Below are 13,201 nucleotides of genomic sequence, written 5' to 3'. Positions count from 1 at the left end.
AAAATTGACTTTCTATGCATGGGAATTGATAACTAGATGATCATAAAGGCACAAAAGAGTGTGGTGGAAGAAAAAGACCTAGATTCATGCACTACTAAATAGAGGGAACTATTCATGTACAATTTGTATGCTAGGGAAGCATCGATTTTTTCCCTTTCAAATTCATAAATTGTTGAGGTAAAAGGTCTAAATCTTTCTCATGATTTTTGAAAAAGGTTAGAAGCATTTTATGAAGGGGATAAGCATGTAAATAATTCTAGATCACAAAATTGGAAAGCTATATTTGAGAATACAAGAATACAAGAAGAGGAATCAATTAGAGTATTTACACAGAGGATCAATGAGATGTTCATAAGCATTAAAGGTCATGGAGGTTCTCAAACCAAAACTGAGGTATGTTACAAAATTTTAAGATCTTGAACCCCTTCTTATGAGAATAATGTATTAGCTATTAAAGAGATTATACTAGTTATGCCAAACTTTAATAGAGAAATAATGATTGGGAAATTACAAGCATATGAATCAAGATTGAAACATAACTTACCTAGATTCAAGACTAGAGATAGTGTAGAAAAGGATAAAAGAGTACTTACCAAAAGTGCAAGCAATAGTGGAGATGTTACAAGAATATTGTTAGACATTAGTGAAGTAGATAAGAAGATTGATGAAGCTCTATCACTAATATAAAAGAGGTAACCAATAAGTAAGAAATCTTTTTCTGATTGAACTTCTAAACATTTTTTTCATTTATCATGTCAATGTCTTAAGAGAGAAAATAAGGTGGAACCCAAAAAGCCTTATAAATTAAATATTACAAGAGATTACTTATTTGTTAATAAATATGATGAGTTTGATTTCAAAGAGACAAACTTTATAGATAATGATAATGGAAATTAAATAGGATTTATTTCTTAAAATTAAGAGAGTCTTGTTAAAGAAGAAAAATACTTGTATCACATGTGGAAAAGAAAATGTATGATTGGATAATAGATAATGGATGTTCACATCATACGACATGTGATAGAGAACTTTTTTTTTGAATTCAAAAGCTAAGATGGTGATGGTGTAGTAGTCAAAATTGGAAATAATTCTCCATTTCCTATTAAGGGAAAATGATTTATTACACTTGATAGTAAAACTAACACTAAGTATTTCAATTTTGTTGATGGATTGAAACATAACCTTTTAAATGTTGGACTACTTGTAGACAAGGGATATCTTTTACAATTCACTAAGAAGACATGTATTATAAAGGAAAGAATTGTAAACTATTTGGAACATGCATAAGAACCAAGCGTAATCTATTTCAATTGAATGTTATAAAGTTGACTTGTTTGGTTGCTAAGATTGATGACACTTGATTGTGGAACAAAATATTTTGTCATATAATATTTTATAACATTGTGAAGATTAGAAATATTAATGTAGCAAGAGACTTGCCAAAGATTAAAAAACCTCTTAACATTATTTGCAAAGAATGTGTTATGCCTAAGAAGAAGAATATTTTATTAATTCTAAGAAAACTATTCACTACATTAGTGAAATTGGATATTTTTCATATAGATCTATGTGGTCCCACAAGAACTAAATCATTCTATGGTGAAATTTATTTCATTAATTTTATTAATGACTTTGCAAGAATGATGTGACTAACATTTCTCAGAGAGAAATTTGAAGCATTTGAAAAATTTAAGAATTTTGAGGTTAAAATTTAGAATGAAAAAATAGGATTGAGAATTCAATGTTTAAGATCATATAGAGTAGGACAATTTACATCAAATTAATTTAACATTTTTTGTGAGATAATGGAATCAAAAGACAACTTTCAACTCCTAAAACACTATAATGGAATGGGATGAAGAAAGAAGGAATAGGTTAGTAAGTGAAGAATCTAGAACAATGATTATTGAAGGAAATGTGGCACATATCTACTAGAGAGAGGCAGTTCACATTGTAGTATACACCATGAATAGAGTATAGACTAGATAAGGTACAGGTAAGCCATCTTATGAACTTTGGTTCGAGCATACACCTACTCTAAAATAATTTAGAACCTTTGGAAGTAAATGTTAGATCAAGAGAGAGGATGACATAGGAAAGTTTGATCCTAGAAGTGATGAAGGTATATTCCTTGGTTATTCATTGAAAATCAAGGTGCATAGATGATATAATAAGAGATTGAGAATAATAGTTGAGAGCACAAATGAAAGAGTTAATAAGAAATTCAGAATATAATAAAATATGGTTGATTATGATTATGATAATGAAGAAAGTACTAGACGAAGGCTTGACAATCAAAATGTAGAACAAGAAGTATTCTATGAGATAGATAATGATTTGCAGGTGGAGATTGAAGAACCTAGAGATGAACCTAAACAAAAGGCTAGAGAAGAGAAAATGACACTAGAAAAAGGACACCTAGATATGTTACAATAAGTTATCCTATGGAACATATCATTGCAAGTACAAACAAAGGAGTAATGACAAGGAACAAGGTAAATGAAAAAATATGTTTGATTTCACAAGTTGAACCTAAGACACAAGATGAGTCATGTAAAGAGGAATATTGTATGAAGGCCATAAGAGAAGAAATTGATCATACAAAAAAGAACAAGACTTTGGGAACTAGTCCCTAGACCTAATGGTAAGGATGTTATTGGCGCAAAATAGGTATTCGGGAACAAGATGAATGAATAAGGTGAAATGGTAAGAAATAAAGAAAGGTTGGTATGTAAATGTTATTCACAACAGTAATGAATATATTTTTGTTGACCCACTAATGGTCCCCCAAATTAAATTTTTTAAAATTAAATTATCCATACTTTCGTATCATGCTTTGGTAAACATTGTCTCTTTAAATCTTCAAGTTAATTTGTGATGAGAAATATAACATAATTTGAACCCTCCTAAATTGGTTCAATCAGGTCCAATATGGTTCAAATTAGATTAACTAGGTTCAGAGTAGTTTATTGTAGCACAATATAGCTCAAGGCAGTTCAAAATGATTCTCACAAGTTTACTTGAGTTTTGAAGTTCACTGCTTCAATGGGTATAATCAGCATAATAGGTTCCAAAGATTAGATCTAGCTATTTCAATACCTTTGTCAAAGAAATACCTATGAATAAGAAAATCATTTTGGTTGTAGTTGAGATAAGGTGAACACAATTATTAAATCATTCTTAGTTAGTAAAGGTGTCAATCATTTACCTACTCTCATTGCTTGACTTTGTCCCTTGAAAATAAAATATAAGAAAAGGCCTTGATTTTTAACTGGAGAAAGGATGCAACTCAACGACCAATCCTCTTAATTAATTGGCAATCGCCAAATTCGAGGGTCATCACCATGGGTCATCGCCAAATATACAATGGAGTCGTGATCAGCGAAAGGTTTCCAAAATACGTCAGTAGTCGATCAACTCATACTCAACCATGCATGGAAGAAGACAAAATCACTTTATTGATGAAGATATGTCGAATATGAACATCCGTCATAGAAATTGATTGCATCGTATCGAATTGCATTTTGGGATGTAAATGTGGCTAGTGCAATATGTAATGGACACAACACATTATTTAAATTACGAATCAATTACATGCTATTTGTAATGTTTAAATTAAGGACTCAGCTTCTAATCTTATTTTCTTATTTCAGGTATCATTTTGAAGAGCACTGGGATCTATTAATTGGTTGTAGGCATAAGAATTGAGAACATGAATGTATATTGGGAATAAGAATGATTATTCCAATAACAACTATTTTTTGGAATGGACATAAGCTTATTTTAGGGGAAAATTAAGAATATCTATTCCTATTCCCTATTCTAATTGACGAACCAAACAGGAAATCGAAAACATATTACTAATTTCCTATTCCTATTTCATCAACCAAATAGGCCCTTAGAGATTTACCAATCACTATTTGAACATATTGTTTCTTTTCTCATCTTTGATAGACATATGATGCAGTTGAGGGTGATGTTACACTTATCCAAATCGGAGTGAAATTGTGGATTTCACACAACCATACACAAAAATGGGTTTAGTCATGGTGGCTTCCACTACCATAAAGGAGGAAGCCAACAACACTTGGACATTCCTACAACCATTTACTTCAGCACTATGGGCTACAACACTAGTCTTTCTTATATATAATACACTAGTGGTGTGGTTCATTGAACATAAAATAAAACCTAATTTCAAGGGAAGTCCTTTAACCCAACTAGTCACTTTGTTTTGGTATCACATCTATCCTTTTTCCATCACTTCTTTCATCAATCAAGTTCAACTTCAACTTCAACTTGAAAAATGGGTAGACTAACTGCCGAAGTAACAAAGAGGTTTTAGATTTTAAACCCTCTCGACCACTTCAACTTGAACTTGAACTTGAATCGAATAGGGATAGTTCAAGTTCAACTTCAATTTGACAACACTAAGATGCATTAAACAAGAAAGGAAAATATGTGTATAACACTTATTATGAAATATCTGTAAAATATTAGTGTGACAAGATGAGCTTGAGGGCCTAGGTCACATAAATGGAAAAATTGGGTGTACTAATCTTTCTAGGTGATTTTCGAGCATACCTACAAGATTTACTTAATTTGTATAAGATCACATGATAGATGGTATTGTACTTGTATGATCTACTTATTATTCCATGTCTAATGTGTAGGTTGACATTTTCTATGATGCCCATTATTGTGTGTCACTTTAGATTTGTGTTTTATTTAATCATATGATGAAATGAAGTACGACATGTAGGTCAACTTCTTGATTGCATTCATTTATGCATAGTGATGAGATGATGTGTTTGATAGTTTGGTCAATAATTGGTTTATGAAATGTAATTATTATGGTATCTATCATTCAACATGTAAGTTGAAAACCATTATTAAGTTACATAATTATTGGAATATATTTTATTTACTTGTTGAGTCGACTATGTGTAGTCATATTTTGACTATGACTTGAATTAATATTTTTCTCTTTATGGTTTTGGCCTATCTGGAAAGTGTATGGAAATATGGTCTTCTTGTGAGAATGCAAAAGGGTGTCTATAGATCTTTCTTTTATCTATTTGGATAATATTTTTCATTAGTCCTCCTTGTTTGACTCCTATTTTATAGGAATTCATTGACACACCTAACTCAGTGAACTGGATCATCGATGAATGTCGACTAATGATTCAAACCATATTGAGTTGTCTATTTTGGACTCCTAATTGATATGGTGTTTGATATAGACTTCATTATTATGTATTCTAATTACACTTTTGGCTGATGTGAGTAGTTGAAATTTAGTTTTAGCATCAAATTAGAATTAGCAATTTTCAATGATGTTTCTTTGACACACTTGACTTTGTGGCCTTTTATCATTCATTGCACTTATCATACTGTTTATACATATGCCATTTTATGTAAGATAAATGATGCATTATGATGTAAATACATTTGGGTATCAACTTCTACAAGCATTTGTATCCATAATGATGATTAAATGTTAATAAGTATATTGATGATGTTATGTATGGATGTCATTATATTCTATGATGATTCAATTGATGATGAGATAGAAGTAATGTGATTGCATTATTTGATTAGTATTTTTGTGGAGACTGACCTATTGATGTAAACACACACTCACTTAGCTAGCACCACATGGTAGATGGTCCATATGAATGATTATTTTTGTTGCTCATGATCAAGGTGTGATTAAAGATGATTTTAGAGGAAACATTGACTCTTGATATTTATAATTGAATAATTATCTTCTTGAGCTATTAACACTGGGATTGAGAAAAAAGTATCATGAATGTACATATGTGTAAGTATAGTAGGAAGTGGATATGATGTACCTACTAGCAGATTCATATCCATGTAATGCCAACATATGATAAGTAAGCATAGGTATGTATGTGGTCTCATGTGATTTAAAGATAATATGTTAGTTAATTATGAGAACCAATGAGATAAAGACTTATTGATTTGATTTATGATATATGATGGAGTGATATTTTGTGGTTGTTCATATAATGAAATAGAGAAAATGACTCATTATAAGAAAGGGGAATATTGTCAAAGAGAGACAGTCTAACCTTGTAAAACTATAGGATGGTAATAGAATTCACACACTCACACATGAAATACTTCAAGCATATTTTTAGCTCCTTTTGGTTGTGTTTATTGTATTATGTGTTACTTATGTCCTTATATTTCATGTGTTGAATTGATTAGAATGCATTCAAATGAAAAGTAAGTTTCATTTAAGAAAATGAAATTTGACCTTATTAAATAAATGAAAGCCAATATTGTTGGTAGAATTGAATGAGTTACAGGCCTTATTGGGAGAAATGAAAGTTAATTTTTTATTTATCATGTTCATTTGAATTTCTTGAATATATTGGAAATGATCAATATTTCGTATGTACCACTGCATTGGAACAATGCATTTTCTAAGTGGGGAAGGGTGTCACCACTTGTTTCTCCATAACCTAAATAAATTGGCAATTGTATTGCCACATGAATTTGTTCAATTAATAATTTGTGTTCTAGAAATGACTTAGTTATTCTTTTTATTAATGATATAATTAGTTATAAAATTATATTTCATCTTGATTGGATAAGAAAACAAATTGGGTCAGTTGCAAAGGTAATGAGCTATTGGATAAAATGACTTTTGGAGAATAAGCTTAGGGGACACTCTCTTATAAGGGGATTGGTGTGGGAAGGTGTTAGAATATATGGTCCACTGATATAATTGAACGGGGTGGGGGGGTGGGGGGGAGTGAATAAGTTACCCAACTATTATCAAAATCATTAACCTTAAACAAACTTAACCATGTGAAATATAAATTGAAGCCACAACAAAATACTCATGCATAATTAACACTAGATATGTTAACTAGGGAAACCATTGATTAGAGGGAAAACCCTGGTGGGAATAGTATCCACAAGATGATGTACTAATATAAATATTCCTTATTAGAGGATAGACCTTGTTAGGAGTCTATTACAACATTCTGTACATATGAGTCCCTGTTAGGAGACTTTGAATCCCTGTTGGGAGATTCCAACTCTATTAGAAGTTGTGAAAGACGGTTGGACCCACTACCCAAAAAGCTTCAATGTTAAGATCAATGAACCCACAATCCAAATGATCTTTGTATTATTCATTGTATAATAATAGAACTAAATTGTACTTCCTTCTCATGTTTCTATCTTGTCAACTAAACTTCTGCTCCTTCTGATGTTGTAACAAGATCAAAAATTGCATATCTAATGATCCCTTGGATTGCTTACACAAATTTGGTAAGTATTATGCTCCTTCTCACACTATGCACTAATACTTCACATTCCACTTGATCTTCTTCTCCAAGGAAAACAACTCTCTTTTATACCATATCTTTATAATAATTTCTTGGTTTATCCTTGAGGCTTTCCCAATTAATTAAATTAAGATAATTAATTAATTCACAATTGCAATAGCACTATCAGCTCACAATCTATACAAAAATTCACAAATTTGATACTAATTCTTGTGCACACATTGACGTCACCATAGCACTGTCCTCTATCACTATGTGACTGTGCATCCCTTCATTACATCTTAGATGAAAGACAGTGATAGATCATCAAAACACTATTTTCCAATACTCTGTTCTTGCATTTCTTCTAGTAAATCAAGTGTAACTTTCGTACACCATCGATTCAAACTTAGTCCTCTTAATCATGTCATCAAGATAACCTCAGGAACATGTCCTTCACTATGCATCATCTAAACCTCCTCAGCATCTATGCATCATAAGATCTCCAACTACTATTCTTCTAATCTTTACAGAATTACTGCTATGCCAACATCAATGCAAAATATAGTCATGAATGCAACATATCAATATTCTCCAATGCTCAGGATACTCCTCCTATGTAGTATCATTAGCATTCATGCTAACAAAAGGAAGTATGGAGAATTTGGTAAGGAGATCAGTTGGAAAACTAAAACCAATGACCTTCCTTTAAATTTTACTTTCCAAATATAGAGCATAATGCTTAAGTGTTGTGCATTGAGACTCATTTCATGGGAGTTGAATGCATGAATCTTTCTTTTATTTCCTTAATAGAATTCAATGAATTCTTTTCTTTTAAATAACTTCTAGAATATTTCCTTTTAAATTTTGCTCTCAAATTTCTTTTATAGTGTTATATGTACTACCATAAATATATTCAAATGTGTCGATATGGTATTACCAAACCCCTTCTACTTGTTTCTCTCAGACTAGTATTAATAGTTGAACAATATTTTCCTTATAATCTATGTCTATATTAGACTACTTTTTTGTTGGGTTTTGGATTTAGTATTGTTGCAGACTTGTTAGTTGGCCTATTTTGTGGTCACTTGTGCATTAGTGTGGTTGCTTTGGGATGAGAGGATGGATGATATTTGAGTACTTGGATAGTTAGTTATGGAGTCCTATAGCATGGTGAATTTCCTTAGTGTGGAGATCTTGGTTTCACTCAGTGTGATGTGTGGGCCTTGATGATTTTCAGATTTTGAGGATGGTGTGTCATATGCTTAGATAGCTCAGTATCACATTTTAGTGGGAGCTTTGGTAGTGGCTATATTTTTTCCATCATATGGTGATGGATGATCTTCTTTAGTGTTGCATATGTTGGAGGATGCCTTAGATCCTATTGTTGCAAAAGGGTCTTTCACATTCGTTGGTTCACTAGTTGGAGATGGTATCTTCATGTGATTGGAGATGTTCACATCTTTAGGATTCAAGGGGCCCTGGGTAGAGATTTTTTTTATGCTTTTATTTGATATGTTATCATGGTGGCTTTTATGTCATGGTTTTCTCTTTATTACAAGTTTAGAGTTGCGACATGATATAGTTATTTGATATCACATGAAGCATGCTATCCCTTTGGAGGAGATGGTTTAGATCATGATGTCATGTTTTTGTTCCTGATTCCATTGTTGGAGCTTTGACATTGATCTTGGTTTAGTTTCTTGGTATTGAGTACTTTAATCATTTTCTTGATACTTCATGACAATGCTATGTTGCAGTGGAGTTTTGCATGGAGTGATTGATTATAGGTGTTTGAGGATACTTGGAAAGGCTAGAGTTCTCTTGAGATGAGAGACACATGTTGTTGAGATGTATACTCTTGATGAGAGACACATGTTATTGATTATAGGTTTTAGGTGAGGCTAGAGTTCTATTGAGATGAGAGACACATGTTGTTGAGATGTATACTCTTGATGAAATTTCAATAGAAAGTCCAAGGAGCCTACACCTTTTTTGGACATGATTTCAATAGAGACCTATGAGGAGATTGTTCTTGGATAAGTCACAGGGTGTCTTGCATATCTTGGAGGAGCATTCTCATTCCTCACTCTTGGTCTACTCAGTAGCTTATCACTTGAGAGGTATTGCCCAATGTTATTTTCAGGTGCTTTATCTTTTCTTTCATATTCATGAATCTTGAGCTGCGGTTAGATGGTACTAGAGGATTCATTATGAGAGATGGATAACATGATTATCTCCTTAAGGTTTCTTTTCATTTATGATGACAGTAGGAGATTGTAGTGGGCTGATATCCTAAAATGGGAATAGAGTTGTTTGATTTTCTTTGAGAGGCTTACATCCATGTAGATTCATGATACCATGTTATGTTTGATCTCTTGAGGTTGAATAGTTTTGGATGTTGTTGTGGCTTTTCTCTTGGGGTTGTGAAGGAGATCATACTTGGCACAATTGACACTTAGAAGTGTTTGTAGAAGGACATTCTACATGCTTATGATTTGTAGTTTCTTTCTTTGGTCTTGGTTATCTTCTTAGACATTTTGGTTCACATAACATTATTTTTGAGATCTATTGGAGATATGGTGGTCACTCTTTTGTGGCCATTTGTTATCACTTTTACTTCAGTTTTTTTTTTAATAACAAGGTGGTTCATTTATCTCTTTTCTTTGTTGGATGCGGAGAACACGAGAGAGTTGTGGAGACTGGATGAGAGAAATGTTTCATATAGTGTTTTTGCTACAGGATTTGCATGTCTTTGTGGATGTTCCTTGGTACTACATGGTTTCACTTTCTTTGTGTTGTTATCAATAAGCTCAGAATGCTTTTCCTTTTTTTAGATTCAACATGACCCATGCAGTGGGAGTTCTTGTATGTGTTTGGTCTTAATTGATTGATTCGCACATAGAGCTTGAGGTTGCAGTTTATGGGTTGGTTATGTTGCTAGCATGAGTTTTCTAGTGTTGGATACCTTTGAGGTATGGGTGATTGTATGGGTTAGCATTTTTTGTGGATGTTGTTTTCAATTTCATTGGTTTATCAGTTGGATTGGACAAAACAGTTTGTTTGTTGTTCCAGCTGATGTTTTATCTTATTTTTTGGAGGATGACTTCACAGTTTTGTTGGGATAAGAATTTGGATTTTTAATGCTTTTGTGTAGCTCATGAGTGTGGTGCAGTGGTGGCAATGCTGTGTAGCCTTTGTTATCGATAGGATCTTATGCTTCTGTTATTTGAACAGGTGTTTAGTTGGAGCACGAGAGCTTGTGTTAAGATTTATGTGGTTTCATAAATGGCTATGATGATATAGTTTCATCAATTTGAATCTTGTAAGGTGTTCATCAAGTGAGAGATTGTTAGGATAACATGACTTAGCCTTACCATGATTTATTGCTTTATTTGTGGTTTCTTGGAAAGTTTCTAAATGAAGATGGATTCTTCCATAAGAAAATACTTGGAGTAGAAAAATAGAAAGCTTCTATTTTCTGGTGATTTATTCTCTTATGCTTTTTTTTATGCAAGGTTTGTACATAAGGAATTTTCTAAAATAATTTATAGATGCATTGAATATAGATGCTTTAGAAACTATTTCCTCTTGTATGAAAATTCTATAAGTACAAAACATTGTTGTAGAGAATTAAGAGACAGATGAGAAGTTATTTGCACAAGGTTATGCTATTAGATTTTTTCTAGAATAGAGCAAGATGTAAATCTTCATGTGAAGGCTTAAATTGTATTATAACTTGTTGTTGAATAATCCATTAGCTTGATGGTTTGGAGGGTGGGGTTTTTTTCCCTAGAAAGTTTTTCCCCATGTATATTTGTGTTCTCTATTCTGTCTCATTCTTCTAGTTCTATGATTGTAGAATAATAATATGTATGTCATAATGCTATTAAAATTTATATAGATTGATAAATTGCAATCACTTTCCTTTAAGGTTTTAATTGTGGCAAATCGACTATGTTTGTTTCTGCTTTTATATCATAGTAGTATGCACTTGTATTTTCTTATTAGAAGTTGTTCAAGGAACTATTGGATACAAGATGTGCATATTGATCTCATATGACTTTATGGGGTGCTCTCATTTCTTTTCAAATCTTGATAGATAGATGATGTGTTCTTGTAGGTAAATATCATTGTGCTTATGAATGGTTCACCAAATTAAAGTTTCAATGTACCAACTTTTTTAGTAGGGTGATATAAAAGAGAACACTTAGCATGTGTGCCTTCTAAAATGTTGAGTTCTTATATCTTGAACTTAATATTTGACGGAGGTTTAATATTAGTTACTTCATGTTGTCCAATTTAAAATATCAGGAGTGTTAAAGTCTTTGATAAAACAAAACTTATAGAACATAAAAAATAGTGCAATTTGAATATGAAAAGAATGCACATTAAAATAAATAATAATAAAAGTGAACAAACACTTCGACTTCTTAGATGTATGGTTACATTTTGTTGTAACCTCATAGATTTTTCTCTTCTATGAATTGAATGGAAGTGTATGAACTATGTTGGAAGTTGTTGTACTATAAAAATTGAATGTATTTATTACTTATGTGCATGATTGATAGAGTAGTATAGACTATGTTGAAGGTTTTTCTTTCCTATATAAATGAATAGCATTGAACTCTTAGATAATGATGTGATGATTCTGGAGTGATATTTATTGGAAACAATTGGTTAAGAAGTTTCAAAAGAAGATGTTTTGATTCTCTTTCATAGATATGAAAATTTCCTTATGTAAATGGTGCATTGAAAATATTGAACCACTTGAAGAGATATTGGCAGGATTATGAACTTGGCATATGGAATGATTACATTTCTGAATATGTGTAGAATGCACATGTGAATCATGATGGGTTACACATTGAGTGAGAACATTTGCATTGGATTTTCTATGTATGAAATGGCCTTATATTTACAAGACATGTTTTTGAAGACTTCAATATGTTACATCGGTAATAGAATGTGAATGTATCATGTAGCACATACTTCATTACTCTCATAGTTTTCCTTGTTTGGACTTTCTTGTTGTTGGGTTGGGTATCTTTCATGTCTAAAAAGATTTTGGAGAAGCTTAACAACTTTGTGGCAGGATGGTAAAGTACTTCTACAATATTCTCACCCCCCTTATGTTCTTGGCCAAGTTTTGAAATAGCTTGATCGATAGGTTCGATACATGATGATGTTCTAGTAATCAGTTTATGGTTTGTTTACAACATTTCATTTTTATCTCCTTTTTTTATATATATTTCTTTTTAGATAAATTATTGTTGATTGGTCAATATTCAAATGACCTTGACTATTGTAGACTTTCTGCATTTTATGGAGATTGCTGATGTGGTGTTGGTTTTGTAGGGCAGTCTTCACAATAATATTAGGAGAAGCGTGATAGTAGTGTATACCTAATTTCACATATCTAAATATTTTGAATGGTACTTCAGATTTCAATTATTAATTTTGGTTGTCTTTATAAGTGAGTTAATTTCTTATAGCTATTATTCTAGTTTTTGGGTACCAGTGACACACATTGTGAGATTTGTTATGCATGCAAGGGTCGAAAAGTGGTAATTCCAAAGTGTTGTTTAATGCCTACTAAAAATGCTGCAATAACCTTGAACTACAACAACTTCAAAAATTGTCAATACTTATACACAAAGTTCTCATAACCATTGGAAAATTCTTATTACTTGAAATATAAATAGATGATTATTAATACATGATATATTAATTAATAGACTTTTATTTATCAATTTTTTGATTTCTTTAATACTACTCATTGAAAGATAAAGAGAAAGAAATGTATAATAAGTGAAATATTAGCAATAATTGATACTCTCCATAAATACAAAAATTTGTTTAAAAAACACTTAAAGATAAAAAAGCCACCAATAAAA

The sequence above is a fragment of the Cupressus sempervirens genome, chromosome 5 (assembly GCF_028749045.1).
Source record: "Cupressus sempervirens isolate cs-2001-9-10 chromosome 5, ASM2874904v1, whole genome shotgun sequence".
Taxonomy (NCBI): domain Eukaryota; kingdom Viridiplantae; phylum Streptophyta; class Pinopsida; order Cupressales; family Cupressaceae; genus Cupressus; species Cupressus sempervirens.
The sequence above is the reverse complement of the archived record's forward strand: the minus strand, read 5'-3'. Positions refer to the sequence as shown.